General features: G+C 41.9%; 1 protein-coding gene across 2 annotated transcripts in view; it reads left to right on the plus strand.

The window, feature by feature from the left end:
* The window catches only part of rasgrp3 (RAS guanyl releasing protein 3 (calcium and DAG-regulated)), a 116,294-nt gene extending 102,476 nt beyond the window's left edge, over window positions 1-13,818 (plus strand). The window contains exon 17 of one of the 2 annotated variants that reach the window (XM_080200732.1): window positions 10,760-13,818. The gene's annotated coding sequence lies outside the window, so the exon portion shown is untranslated. Of the gene's footprint in view, window positions 1-4,911; window positions 7,148-10,759 lie in introns of those variants that run through there. The other variant, XM_080200728.1, reaches the window with a different exon arrangement.
* Window positions 13,819-13,849: the final 31 nt, after the last annotated feature.

Here is a 13,849-nt window from a genome sequence, read left to right on the forward strand (position 1 = left end):
TAGCAATAAAAAGCAAGGTCAACCAGGAAACTCGCCAAAATAATTGGGAAATCATTGTGGCTGACATTTTTATTTTCTATTTGGCGTTTTCATCCTTGTGGCTGGCTACCATCATTGTATGGGTTTTGATCCTTGTGGCTGTCATCTTTGATTGGGGTTTTGATCCTTGTGGCTGCCATCTTTTGATTTTCTATTTGGCTTTTCCATTGAAAGTAACTGGAATTTATCATTTTTTAAAATTTGAAGCACATGCATTATCTCTGCCTCTTTTTCTGAGGTAATCTTTCTGGGGGGGGGGGGGGGGGGGTTAAAAAAAAACCTGTAGATTATGATATTCTAGGGGTTTTTGTGACAAATAAATCTTTAAACCATACCACATTTAAAGTGGAATTGTTATATTTTTAGGCACATTCTAAATTGTTACAATAAACTATTCTCAACCTCCAGCCTCTGAGGTAGCAGTCAAACATTTGTGCATAAATTATGCTAGACACTAAGGCAATGGGGCAAAAAGCTTCTTCACAGTTTTGAGGGATTGGATGAAAAGGGGCATTGCAATTCTTCACGATTCTCTGAAGTCTAAGGTTTTATTTGTGGTATCCGTAGAGGTAATCTGGGTCAGTGTTCATTTTCTGTGACATTTCCATTCCGTTAATGTTCAAGCAGTCAGCACCAGGCAGTGTAACATCACTCAGGTCAGTGTGTTCAGGAGAGAAATAAGGTATAGTTCCTGTCTTGGATCTATACAATAATATGCCTGGAGCCACCCAATGGAGCCCAATCCATCACACAAACCAGCCTCCCATTCATTGACTCTGTCTACACAAGCGGGCAGCATAATTAAGGACCCCACGCACCCTGGACATTCTCTCTTCTATCATCTCCTGTCAGGAAAAAGATACGAAAGTCTGAAGTCACGTAGCAACTGACTCAACATCTTCCTTGCTGCCATCAGACTTCTGAATGGACCCACCTCACATTAAGTTGATCTTTCTCCATACCCTGGCTATAACACTACATTCTGCGCTCTCTGGTTTCTTTCTCTTTGAACAGTATGCCTTGGTCATTGTCTGTCTGGAGTTTGCACATTCTCTGTGTCTGTGTGGGTTTCTTCCTGATGCTCCATTTTTCTCCTACAGTCTGAAAGACATGCTGGTTAGGTGCATTGACCCAAACAGGTGCTGGAATGTGGTGACCAGGGGAATTTCACAGTAGCTTCATTGCAGGTGTTAATGTAAACCTTACTTGTGACTAAGAAATAAAAACTATTTTTAAATTGAATTTAAATTTCACCAGCTACTGTGGCAGGATTTGAACCTGGTCCCTAGAACATGAGCTGAGTTTCTGAAATGGATAGTCTGGCAGCCATACCACTAGGCCATCACTTCCCCTTTTCTGCTACTGAACTGTGTAACGTCTGTAAACTATCACATTGTCAGGGATAACTCACTAATCGAGACACGACAGTGTTATCAGACCAGAAAGAGAAATGAAGTCAGCATGCTTCTGGAATGAAGATAGAACTGAGGGTTGCCACATGTCCTGTTGACAGGGCACATGGTACTGGAATATTTTGGCAATTCTTTCAAAATCTGGAACTGTACCTGCCCAGTCTCCTTCCACTGGTACCACAGAAAAACACAAGGCTGCCATCAATTTGCAATTATTCCATTGTACCATGCTCAAGCTGCCCTATTTCCAGATTGCCAGTGATCTTCCACATTTGATTTTCCCTGGTCATTGTTCAAGATGATCTATGGGGAAGGCGATGGCCTAGTGCTATTATCCCTAGACTGTTAATCCAAAAATTCAGCAAAGAGGCTGGGGACTTATCACGGCTGATAAGTTTCTCAACCCCATTCTTCACCTTTTCCCCATAACCTTTGATGCCCTTACCAATCAAAAACCTATCTGTCTTAAATACACTCAATGACCTGGCCTCTACAGCCCTTCTGTGGCAATGAATTCCAGAGATTCTGGGTTTGAATCCCACCACAGCAAATGGTAAAATTTGACCATGAAACCATTGTTGGAAAAACCCATCTGGTTCACTAATGTCCTTTATGGAAAGAAATCTGCCATTTTTACCTGGTCTGGCCTACATGTGATTCCGTAAGAAATAGGAGCAGGAGTAGGTCATCTAGCCCCTCGAGCCTGCCCCACCATTCAATAAGATCATGGCTGATCTGAAGTGGCTCAGTTCCACTTTCTCCCCATAACCCTTAATTCCCTTGCCTACCAAAAACCTATCTACCCACGTCTTAAATATATTTAGCGAGGTAGCCTCCACCACTTCAACGGGCAGAGAATTCCAGAGATTCACCACCCTTTGAGTGAAGAAGTTCCTCCTCAACTCTGTTCTAAACTGCATCCCCCCCCCCCACCCCTCCCATCTTGAGGCTGTGCCCTCTAGTCCTGCTGTCCTTTCTGAGCAGGAAGAATCTCTCTACCTCTACCCTATCCATCCCCTTCATTATCTTATACATCTCTATAAGATCCCCCCTCATCCTTCTAAACTCCGAGTACAGACCCAGTCTATTCAGCCTCTCTTCATAGTCTAACCCCCTCATCTCCGGTATCAGCCTAGTGAATCTCCTCTGCACTCCTTCCAAGGCCAAAATATCCTTACGCAAGTGCAGCAACCAAAACTGCATACAGTACTCCAGCTGTGGCCTCACCAGTGCCCTGTACAGTTGCAGCAAGACCTCCCTGCTTTTATATTCAATCCCCCTCGCTATAAAGGCCAGCATCCCATTCGCCTTCTTGATCACCTGCTGCACCTGCAGACTGGGTTTTTGTGACTTGTGCACAAGGACCCCCAGGTCCCTCTGCACCGTAGCATGCTGCAGCTTTTCGCCCTTTAAATAGTAATCCCTCCTACTATTATTCCTGCCAAAGTGGATAACCTCACACTTGCCAACATTGTATTCCATCTGCCAGGTCCTTGCCCACTCACTCAGCCTATCCAGATCCCTCTGCAGACTTTCCACACCCTCCGCACAATTTGCTTTTCCACTCATCTTTGTGTCAGCAGCAAATTTCGTCACCCTACACTCAGCCCCTTCCTCCAGATCATCTATGTAAATGGTAAATAGCTGAGGTCCCAGCACCAATCCCTGCGGCATTCCACTAGCTACCAACCGCCAGAATAGCACCCATTGATACCAACTCTCGGCCTCCTATTAGACAACCAATCCTCTATCCACGCTAATACCTTACCCCCAACTCTATGCCCCCAACCTTCCGAAGCAACCTTTTGTGCGGCACCTTATCAAACGCCTTCTGAAAATCGAGAAACACCACATCCACCGGTTCCCCTCTGTCTACCGCACTAGTCACATCCTCATAGAATTCCAATAAATTTGTCAAACACGACTTCCCCTTAATGACACCACACCCACAGCAATGTGATTGACTCTCAACTGCCCTCCAACAGCAAGTAGGCATAGGCAATAAATGCTGGCCAGCCAGTGACACCCATGTCCCATGAATAAAAAAGTACACTTTCTTTCACTGTTAACACGGTAGCAGCTGTTGAAACTCACTGCACCTCAGAATGGTCTTGCTATCCAGAAAAGTAACAAAAACAGAAGAGTTTGCTGTGGACAATGGAACACTTGCACTTAATCAACATAGGAAATTTACACCCAGTTTAAAATTCATAAATGCTGCCATGTAATGTCACCCTTACAAACTGCAGCTTTAAAAAGAATAGATGAAGAACATAAAGTAACATTATGGGCTGGATGTGTCCTGAAGTGTACTGTAAATGACACTGAAGTGGAACTCATCACCCTGAAAAACAAAGATTCATTGTGACATCTATCTCCAGCTCACTGCAAATTCAAAGTAACAGAGGATAAGGTTTTGGTCCTTGTAGATCAAAAAACAATAAATTGCTGAAAACAAACTCCAAAATTATTCAAGAGATGAATGTACACAGGCTCTGAAATGTGTCATATTCTAAAGTGGTGATGCAGCCAACCTTTTTCTCATGCTGGGGACAAATGCTTTGTGTATCAAATTCAAGTGAAAGTTAATATATTAAATACAAGAAATAAAACAGGGTGGCACAGTGGTTAGCACTGCTTCCTCACAGCACCAGAGACCCGAGTTAGATTTCCAGTTTGGGTCACTGTCTACATGTTCTCCTCATGTCTGTGTTGGGTTTCCTTCGGATGTCCTGTTTCCTTTCAGTCTGAAAGACATACTGGTTAGGTGCATTGGCCATGCTGAATTCTGCCTTAGTGTACCCAAACAGGCATTGGCGTGTGGTGACTAGGGGATTTTTACAGCAACTGCACTGCAGTGTTAATGCAAACCTATTTGTAGAATGTTCCATCAGAGACTGGAGGCTTTCCTTCCAATTATTCAAAGTTATTTCATAGAAACCCTATAGTACAAAAAGAGGCCACTTGGCCCATTGAATCTGCACCAACCACAATCCCACCCAGGCCCCACCCCTGCAAATTTAACCAACTAATCCCTCTAACCTATGCATCTTTGGACTGTGGGAGGAAACCGGAACACTCAGAGAAAACCCATGTAGACACGAGGAGAACATGCACACTCCACACCGACAGTGACCCAAGCTGGGAATCAAACCCAAGTCCCTAGAGCTGTGAAGCAGCACTGCTAACCACTGTGCTACCGTGGTGCCCTGTTGGAGAAAGGGCAAAATTTTGGAGAAATAGGGTCCACTGGCTGTCAAAACCAGCTTACACTCAAACTGACACAGCAGAGTTGAATTTAGTTTGTGGAGAGGATGATGCCACAGACTAAATACACTGCTCTAGCTTTGCAAGTTCGTGGTTCAAACACAACACAGGTAAATGGTGCCTAACCTCTCTATAATTTGAACAATTTTTTTTAAACAAACACATTTACTGTTGTTTTTTTTTAATCAAACAGACAGACAACTTTTGAACTATCCACAGTACTGAATACAGTTAAAAGTTTCCAGGCACCCTACAGGAGAGCGTCTTTTCATTGTTGCCCCTATACGTGCGCAAGACAGTTTTTAACCTGCTGGCTGTTGTAAATTATTCCCCACGAAGAAAGGATTTGTGAAAATAAGGTAGCCGATATAATTTTTGACAGTCTCAGAAATCCAGGGAACTTTTGACACCTGCTACCTTGAGCAAAGGAAGATCCAAATGCAGAAGCTATTGGAATTATTATTTATTCATCCGGAAGAAGGACTGGTCTGCAAGTTTAAACAAAAAAGAGAAACCCCAAGCAGAGATGGACAGTATTGAATCTAACCCAATCAGCGTGGTTGCCAATAGAGAAAATGCACCAGATCTGTGGGAGTTAATTTTACAAGCTGCATACTTCTTTAGCAGTTCACATTACCAGAGTGGGCTCAATACTAACTCGGAGTAAAATGGGTTTTCACAGACAGATCAAAGCCATGCCTGACAGTTCTTGCTGTGCTCGTTTTGATACTTCAAGCAGACACAAAGGGGGAACTGGTCTGCAGAGGAAACAAGCCATTCCTCGCAGTTTACAATTGCAGCGCTGGACTAGTACAAATCAAGAATGGATAAGACTTAGGTTGAGTTAACTGAGGAAATGGGAATACCCACACCATTACAGGAAATTTCAGAAAAACTCAGTATATAATGGAACGATTGTGCTCAAACATCCTCAGAATGGCTGATGTGTTAAAAAAGATTCCAGTGCATTAAATGCAGATCAATAACTTTACATCTTGCACAGTAGCCCAGCTTCATGCCAGAATCAACACTGTGCACAATCTCAGTAATGAAGCAAAGGCTGTGTCAAAGAACTGTTCTCCCACAATCTCAACACACCCAACCTAGTCACTTGGAAGCAGGACTAGCATTTCTATTTTTAAACTGCCACTACAGTACTCAAATGCTGCCGAATAAAATACAGGTTACTGAAACTTTTTAGCTTGCACTTAGCAGGACACACACACATGCCAAATTTCAAACACTCAATTTATACCGCAGGAGAAAAGGTGCTGTCGATTGGTTGGGAACTCAATTCTTAAGAGGGTGCGAGAATAGAGGGACCTTGGGATTATATCTGCATAGATTATCGAAGGTAGTAGGACAGGTGGAAACAGCAGTTAGTAAAGCATATAGTATTCTGGGCTTTATGAATAGGGGTGTAGAGTACAAGAGCAAGGTTACACTGAACTTATACAAGACACTAGTTACACCTCAGCTGGAATATTGTGTACATTTCTGGACACCATATAAGGATATGAATATGTTGGAGAGAGTGCAGAAGAGGTTTATAAGAATGGCTGCAGGGATGAGAAATTTCAGTTACGGGGGGTAGACTAGAGGGGTTGGAACTGTTCTCCTTGGAGAGAAAGAGACTAAGAGGAGATTTGATAGAGATGTTCAAAATAATGAGGGAACTGGACAGAGTAGAAAGGGAGAAACTATTCCCAGTCATAAAAGAATCGCGAGTGATATTTAGAGTGATTTGCAGAAGAAGCAAACGTGACGTGACAAAAACTGTTCTTCACACAGCGGGTGGTTTGGGTCTGGAATGTACTGCCTGGAAGTGTGGTGGAGGCGAATTCAATCGAAGTGTTCAAGAGGGCATTGGATGACTACTTGAATAGAAGCAATGTGCAGGGGTGAGGGAGAAAAGACAGGGGAAATGGCACTAAATCACGAGATTCAACTGGAGAGCTGGTGCAGATACAGTGGGCCAAATAGCCACTTCCTGCACTGTAACAATTGGTGCGATGGCGAAAGCAACTATAGGTTCCATAGGCTTCCAAATAATTCTGCCAAGTTTCTTTTTCAATGTAAGTCTGCAGTAAGACTGGGCAGAAATCAGGTCTATTTATATCAAACTACTGGAGCATCCCTTTAATCAAAAAAAAATTGCATTTCTGTAAAATTCCACAGAGTCCAAGTGATTTCTTTCTTACTCAGTAGGCCTTACAAATTCTTAAGTTACTCAAGTTGATTATGAATTTTAGAAGTTCAACAACCTGAAACTTACTGGTTTAGACTTCTGCATTGAAACACTGCATCCTTAGTCTGTGTTCAGCTACGGCTGAGTGTGTGCCCCAAATGGAACTACTTTGTCTAAGCTTTTACAAGAAGCCCATTCAGTATTTGTAATACAATAAAACCTACTGGTGAATTACGTGCAAGTTGATGAAAGGTTAGTTTACCTGGTATGCACTCACTTGATTTATATGGCACTGTCTCATTGGCAGTGAGGGTCCTTGAACCTGAAGATACAACCAGCATATAACTGCACTTACACCTCAGCGCAGTTGACATCAGATCCCACCAAGGTTTGCTTTAACAAAGTGTTTAACCCAGAGTCCTGTTTGTAAGCTGTTAAAACTCATTGCACAGGCACACCCAATTGTGAAATGAGCAGCTTTTTAAGAAGTTACTTTAAAAAACACAAGGTCATCTCCTAGTGAGACTAGGTGGTAGAGTAGATCAGCAGATTGGGCTTTCAACTCACAAGCACCTGGAATTAAAATCAAGTCCAGATGACGGGAGAACAATTTTGGTTCTTAGCCAGGTTCAAGAGTGCTTTGTGAAATAAACGTTTGGATCATCTTCTGATGGCTCCTTGTAGGCTCTTCACTCCTGATTTATGTGATGCCTGTGCTCGATATGGGTGGTCAAAATACTCCATGGCCCAGCACGTGCATCCAACCATTGAGCACTAGAACTAAATCACAATATTTAAGATTCCTTTGCAATATCCGCTCATGCTACCGCGTATATACATTCCCAGAAGAATTTGGACACACAACACAAATGCAGTCAGTTCAACATGAATGACTCACCCATCACAGAATTCTAAGTTTAAGTTTAAAGTTCATTTATTAGTGTCACAAGTAGGCTAACATTAACACTGTAATGAAGTTATTGTGAAAATTCCTTAGTCACCACACTGAGGGAGAATTTAGCATGGACAATGCACCTAACCAGCATGTCTTGCTGTGACAAGTGGCGTTCCTCAGGCATCAGTGCTGGGACCTTTGCTGTTTGTAATATATATAAATGATTTGGAGGTTTGATTAGTAAGTTTGCGGACAACACAAAGGTTGGTGAATTTACGGATAGTGATGAGGACCATCAGAAGATACAGCAGGATATAGATCAGTTGGAGACTTGGGTGGAGAGATGGCACATGGAGTTTAATCTGGACAAATTAAAGTAATGTATTTTGGATGGTCTAATAGGAAATATACAGCAAATGGCAGAACCCTTAAGAGTATTGATAGGCAAAGGGATCTGGGTGTACAGGTGCTCAGGTCACTGAAAGTGCCAATGCAGGTGGAGAAGGCAGTCAAGAAGGCATATGGCACTCTTGCCTTCATCAGCCAGAGCACTGAGTTTAAAAATTGGCAAGTCAAGTTGCAGCTTTATAGAACTTTAGTTAGGTCGCACTTGGAATATAGTGTTCAACTCTGGTCGCCACACTACCAGAAGGATGTAGCGGCTTTGGCAAGGGTACAAAAAAGATTTACCAGGACGTTGCCTGGTATGGCGAGCACGAGCTATGAGAGGTTGGAGAAACTTGGTTTGTTCTCATTGAAATGACAGTGGTCAAGGGGAGACCTGATAGAAGTCTACAAGCTTATAAGAAGCATGGACAGAGTGGATAGTCAGAAGCTTTCTCCTCCCAGGGTAGAAGAGTCAATTACTAGGGGGCACAGGTTTAAGGTGCGAGGGGCAAGGTTTAAAGGAGGTAAGAGGCAGATTTTTTTGTTTTTTACACACAGTAGTGGGTGCCTGGTACTCTTTGCCAGGGGAGGTAGTGGAAGCAGATATGATAGTGACTTTTATGGGGCGTCTTGACAAATACATGAATAGGATGGGAAGCGGGATATGATGCCCAGGTGTAGGGATTTTAGTTAATTTGGGCAGCATGGTCAGTGTAGGCTTGGAGGGCTGAAGGGCCTGTTCCTGTGCTACAATTTTCTTTGCTCTTTGTCTTTTGGACTGTTGAAGGAAACGCATGCAGACACAGCAGACTCCACACAAACAGTGACCCAAGGTCGGAATTGAACCTGGGTCCCTGGCACTGAGGTAGTAGCGCTAACCACTATGCCATTGTGCTGCCCCACCTCGATGGAAGGACCACCCTGAACTCCCTTGGCATTTCAGTTTTATGATGTTCTGATGTTGCTTTGAACATTGCATAGATTATTTGGAATCAATGATGGTTAATTTTAGAATACAACACATTGGTGAACTGTTTTGAATAAATTTATAGGAGTTTTAGCATTCTATATTTGAAATTTACAGACTCCCAGATAAAATGACCACTTGGACATTTCGCACTGCAAATGCTCCGAGATTGCACTTTTGACATTCATGCTCACAGTTCTGAGAGACCAGGATTCAGCTAAACAGTTATCACAACTTATTGGAAGGTTCACTGTAGATGGTGGTCAAGTGAAAGATGTGAGAGAGGGGAATAAGTCCAGAATCAGGACAACCACAATTACAATTAAAAATAAATAATCTATGCTTTGAAACCACATTAAATCAACCATCCACATCAACATAATATCCACAACATGAATCAAGAGATTATTGATCAGGATTGGAAATCTCAGAATTCCTACAGTACAGAAGGAGGCCCATTAAGTCTGTACTGACCACAATCTCACCCAGACCCCATGCATTTACCCTACTAATCCCCCTGACACTATGGCCATGCTAAATTGACCAATCAAGCTAACCTGCGCATCTTTGGATTGTGGGAGGAAACTGGAGCATCCAGAGGAAACCCACTCAGACACGGGGAGAAAGTGCAAACACTGCATAGACATTGACCTGAGGCCAGAGTTGAACCTGGGACCCTGGATTCATGAGGCAGCAGTGCTTACCACTGTGCCACCCCAAGAAATCCAGGTTTTGAGACAATTTAAAACAGAGTCCATTGCTGGCCATTTCTTACAGCAATCAAAAACTACTCCCATCGCCATACATCTTCCTCTGCTTCAACTATTTATACATTTAAATACATCTATTTTAGTTCTCTTCTTAAAGCTAAACATCAACGTTGTTGCAGTTATCACTGGCCTTCCCACATTACTCATTGTACAAAATGGGACAGTGCTCATTTTAAACTTGTAAAAGGTAAAAGCTAAATTAAATGACCAGAAAAATCTTCCTCTTATCAGTACAACTTGCATTTACAGAGAATCGCTAATGCAGTAAAATGGCCCAAGATACTATACAAGATAGAATTAAAAGCAATTCTTATTACTACAAAAAGGCACTTCATCCAAAAGTGTGTGGTAAATCACACATCAAAATGACAATTTAAATAAAATTCATCTTTTGCTGCAGGTTAACAGTAACAAAAGTCACAGCTATTGTCATTGTATGGTGTGGCAACGAGTGCCCAGGACTGTTCCATGAATGCCTCATCCTCAAAGCCATGGAAGTCCAAAGCAAGGTGTTCATGATGCTTGGTTTTTGAGTTGATGGGCCCCAATTCAAAATGGTGGACTCGAATGTTAATATTTAGATATTACAAATGCAAATTCTGCATTTCTATTGCTTTTCAAATAATAATGCAATAAAATGACTAATTTGGAAACAACAATAGGATAAGGGCAACATTTCTGTAATACAACAATTATAAAGGTAGTTGAAATTTGACAAAAGTAGTATCTAAATGTGTAAATCAAAGACAATACCAAATTCAAGTATAGGATTGCGCTCAAGTATAGAAACTATGTTTCAGGCGACTAACTATGTTAAAAATTGTTGCTTCACAGTACAGAACTTGAATATTGCGGAAAAAGACATGAAGATTTTCATCTTACACTCATCAGGACAGAAATGTTATACCACATAAGCTGACGCTCATTGATTAGCAAGAGGACTATGATTGGTAGAGTCCTCTTAGCAACTTTTCATGCAATGCAAATGGTTATTCTCTTTACGTCCAGTATTCTTGTGAATCTGATGACTGCAAAACCAAAAGCTTCAACACTGAAATATTGCCAAAAAGAGACAAAAATATAACTTCCGCATTTTCTATAAATGCAACAAATACACGATACCAATTAATCCACACTGGACAAAGAGCACCAGTTCGCCCTCTCACCCAACACAATCAAGCGTTCCACCTGCTCGGAACATATAAACAGCATTGCGTTTTGAGGATGAGCTAATCAATTGTAGAAGTATGTTTTTTTTAAGTGAAACGCACCCTATTCTCAAGGGGAAGCAGTGGCATTGTCACTAAGCAAGTAAATCCAGAGATCCAGGGTCGTCGTTTGGGAACCTGGGTTTGAATCACAGCAGATGGTGAAATTTGAAATAAAGCTAAATGAAGACTTGGCACTTGTCATAAAACCTCAGCTGGTTTACTAATGTCCTTAAGGAAACCTGCTGCCCTTATTTGGCCTGGACTACACCTGACTCCAGACACACAGCAATGTGGTTGATTCTAAAATGCCTTTGGAAGTGGCCTAGCAAACCAGTATATTCGTTAATTTATCTCAAGTAGGCTTATGTTAACACTGCAATTAAGTCACTATGAAAATCCCCTAGTTGCCACACTCGGTGCCTGTTCGGGTACACGGAGGGAGAATTTAGCCTGGCCAATGCACCTAACCAGCACATCTTTGGACTATGGGAGGAAACTGGAGCACCGGGAGGAAACCCACAGAGACACAGCGGGAACGTGCAGACTTCACACAAACAGTGATCCAAGCTGGGAATTGAAGCTGGATTCCTGGCGCTGTGAGGCAGCAGTGCTAACCACTGTGCTCCCCAACTCAGTTCAATGGCAATTAGGGATGGGCATTAAATGCTGACCCTGCCAGTGACGCTCACATTCCATGAACGAATAAAACTTGTATTAATATCTTAGCGTGGCATTGTACAACACTAAGATTGGTTTGATAACCATGAGAGTTATCGTCTGTTGCTCAATTCAAAGAGCTTCCTTCCAACATAATGCAGATTACTTGTGATGAAGAGTGAAATAATGTCTTTAAGCAGAATGTTTGGCATTGCAATGTCCATGCAATGTTTATAAGCAAGCCCTGGACAGAGAAGCCTATGGGTACACCCCATCGAGGTAGGCAGGGAAGTCTTGTAATGCTTGGAGAGCTGGCCTCCCAGTGCCAGGCTGGTCTGAAAGTTCTGCCCAAGATGTATTTTGTTAAAACATTTGGGCATTTGTTTTAACCTAGATTGTATGCCAAGGAATCAAATACAAAATCTGAGGGGTGCCTGGAAAGGCTAATGACTGTCACAGGGAAAGATCAACCCAGGTTCCAAGGGGGCAGCTAAGCCTTTTGATGGTTCTGCTGTCCAGTTAGTCACATTCAGGCAATACCTCTCTTTCCAAATACCTTTGCACTTCAGTCTCCATGCCAGCTGATTTCACCAATTAACTTTACTCAGTAGCTTCTGAAATAAATAAAAATTACTTTTATTGGGGGAACAAAACTCTCATTCCACAATGGAATATGAAAATTACAGGAAGCCATTCCACAACCAAATCACTTGCTGATGCTGGGCAAGATCTTTAATTCAAGATAGTGCTGTTATTATGGGTTAAAAGTTTTAAAACTTCACTTGTGCATCAGGTTCCCTTAATCTAAACGATTTCACCTCTCTACCTTAGCATGCAGTTATAGCCCCTAATGTACATTTTAATAACAGGGTTTAAGATTTATAGCAATTTGTTGACTTATGTTAGGGTATAGCTCCAAAGGCACTGGTTCCCCCCTCAATCCACTCCCCTCCTTTACCCCAGTCCATACTCTGCTAAGTGAACATTCTTTGTGAATTAGCCTGCATGGCAGGTACAGAGAAGCCACTTGATTTGTGTGCATATTGCGACATACCGGAATCTATCCTCGTCAAACCGAAAGTGCATGAAAAATGGCTGGATTGTAATTTGAGGATGGAGCCTTGGCCGATCTTCCCGTCGTCCAGCCCAGACCTACAGACAGCAGCATGCTTACAAGCCACCCAGCTGATATCAGGTCACAGCGCAAGGCGGGGGAGGGGATGAAATTGAACAAGTTTCTGATGCAATTAAACAAAGTATTTCTGAGCAGGAAATTAGTTCCCATGCTTAAATAAATTATGCAAGTACACTTGTTAAATAACAAAATGAGTTTTTATTCAATTATCTGTACTACATTAGATTAGATCTACATTAAGTTCCACTGCATTATGTTTTTTTCAGCGGGGTGGGAAACATTGTCAAACTCTAAAATCAAGCTCGAGTCTTAACGGACAATCTTAGCAGTGATCTTTAGACTTAAATGTAGTTCAGATTTTTGAGCCCTTTTAAAACTGTACAATATTTATATTCTGCTTATTTAAATATCCTTAGCAGCTTATAGTTTTCCCCCACTACTCCTGGGTAAAATAGTATTAAATTCTCGATTTAAATTATAAGCTTTTTTTCTTTTGAAAAAGCACGTTGCATTACATACAAACAGATGATTTGAATGGTTGACATACTCTTTTGCGGGTGCTTTTGGCTCCTACAGAGAAGCCTGTGGGATAGTTTTAGCCAAGGTAATCATTTAAATGAGCAACTTAGAAACTGGTGTTAAAGATCTCTTCAAAATGAGACGCAGAAACTGAAAGGAGAGCAAATTAAATAATACTTCCCAGTGAGAATAGCACCAATGGGCAACCAATTCTTATGTTGCCCAAGAGCTGTTACTCCCAGCTTACAGCGACCTCTAGTGTGCAATGACTGCCAAAAAACTCCAGCGAACTGTGTGTATGAGATGGCCTGTCTGTAACCTATCCAGAATACAATTGTGTTAATTATGTCTTTATATTACTCAAAGGTCACTGTGACTGCAACAGTTGTGGATAAATAAAGC

The sequence above is a fragment of the Carcharhinus amblyrhynchos genome, chromosome 12 (genome assembly GCF_965287045.1).
Source record: "Carcharhinus amblyrhynchos chromosome 12, sCarAmb.v2.hapA, whole genome shotgun sequence".
NCBI classification, from domain to species: Eukaryota; Metazoa; Chordata; class Chondrichthyes; order Carcharhiniformes; family Carcharhinidae; genus Carcharhinus; species Carcharhinus amblyrhynchos.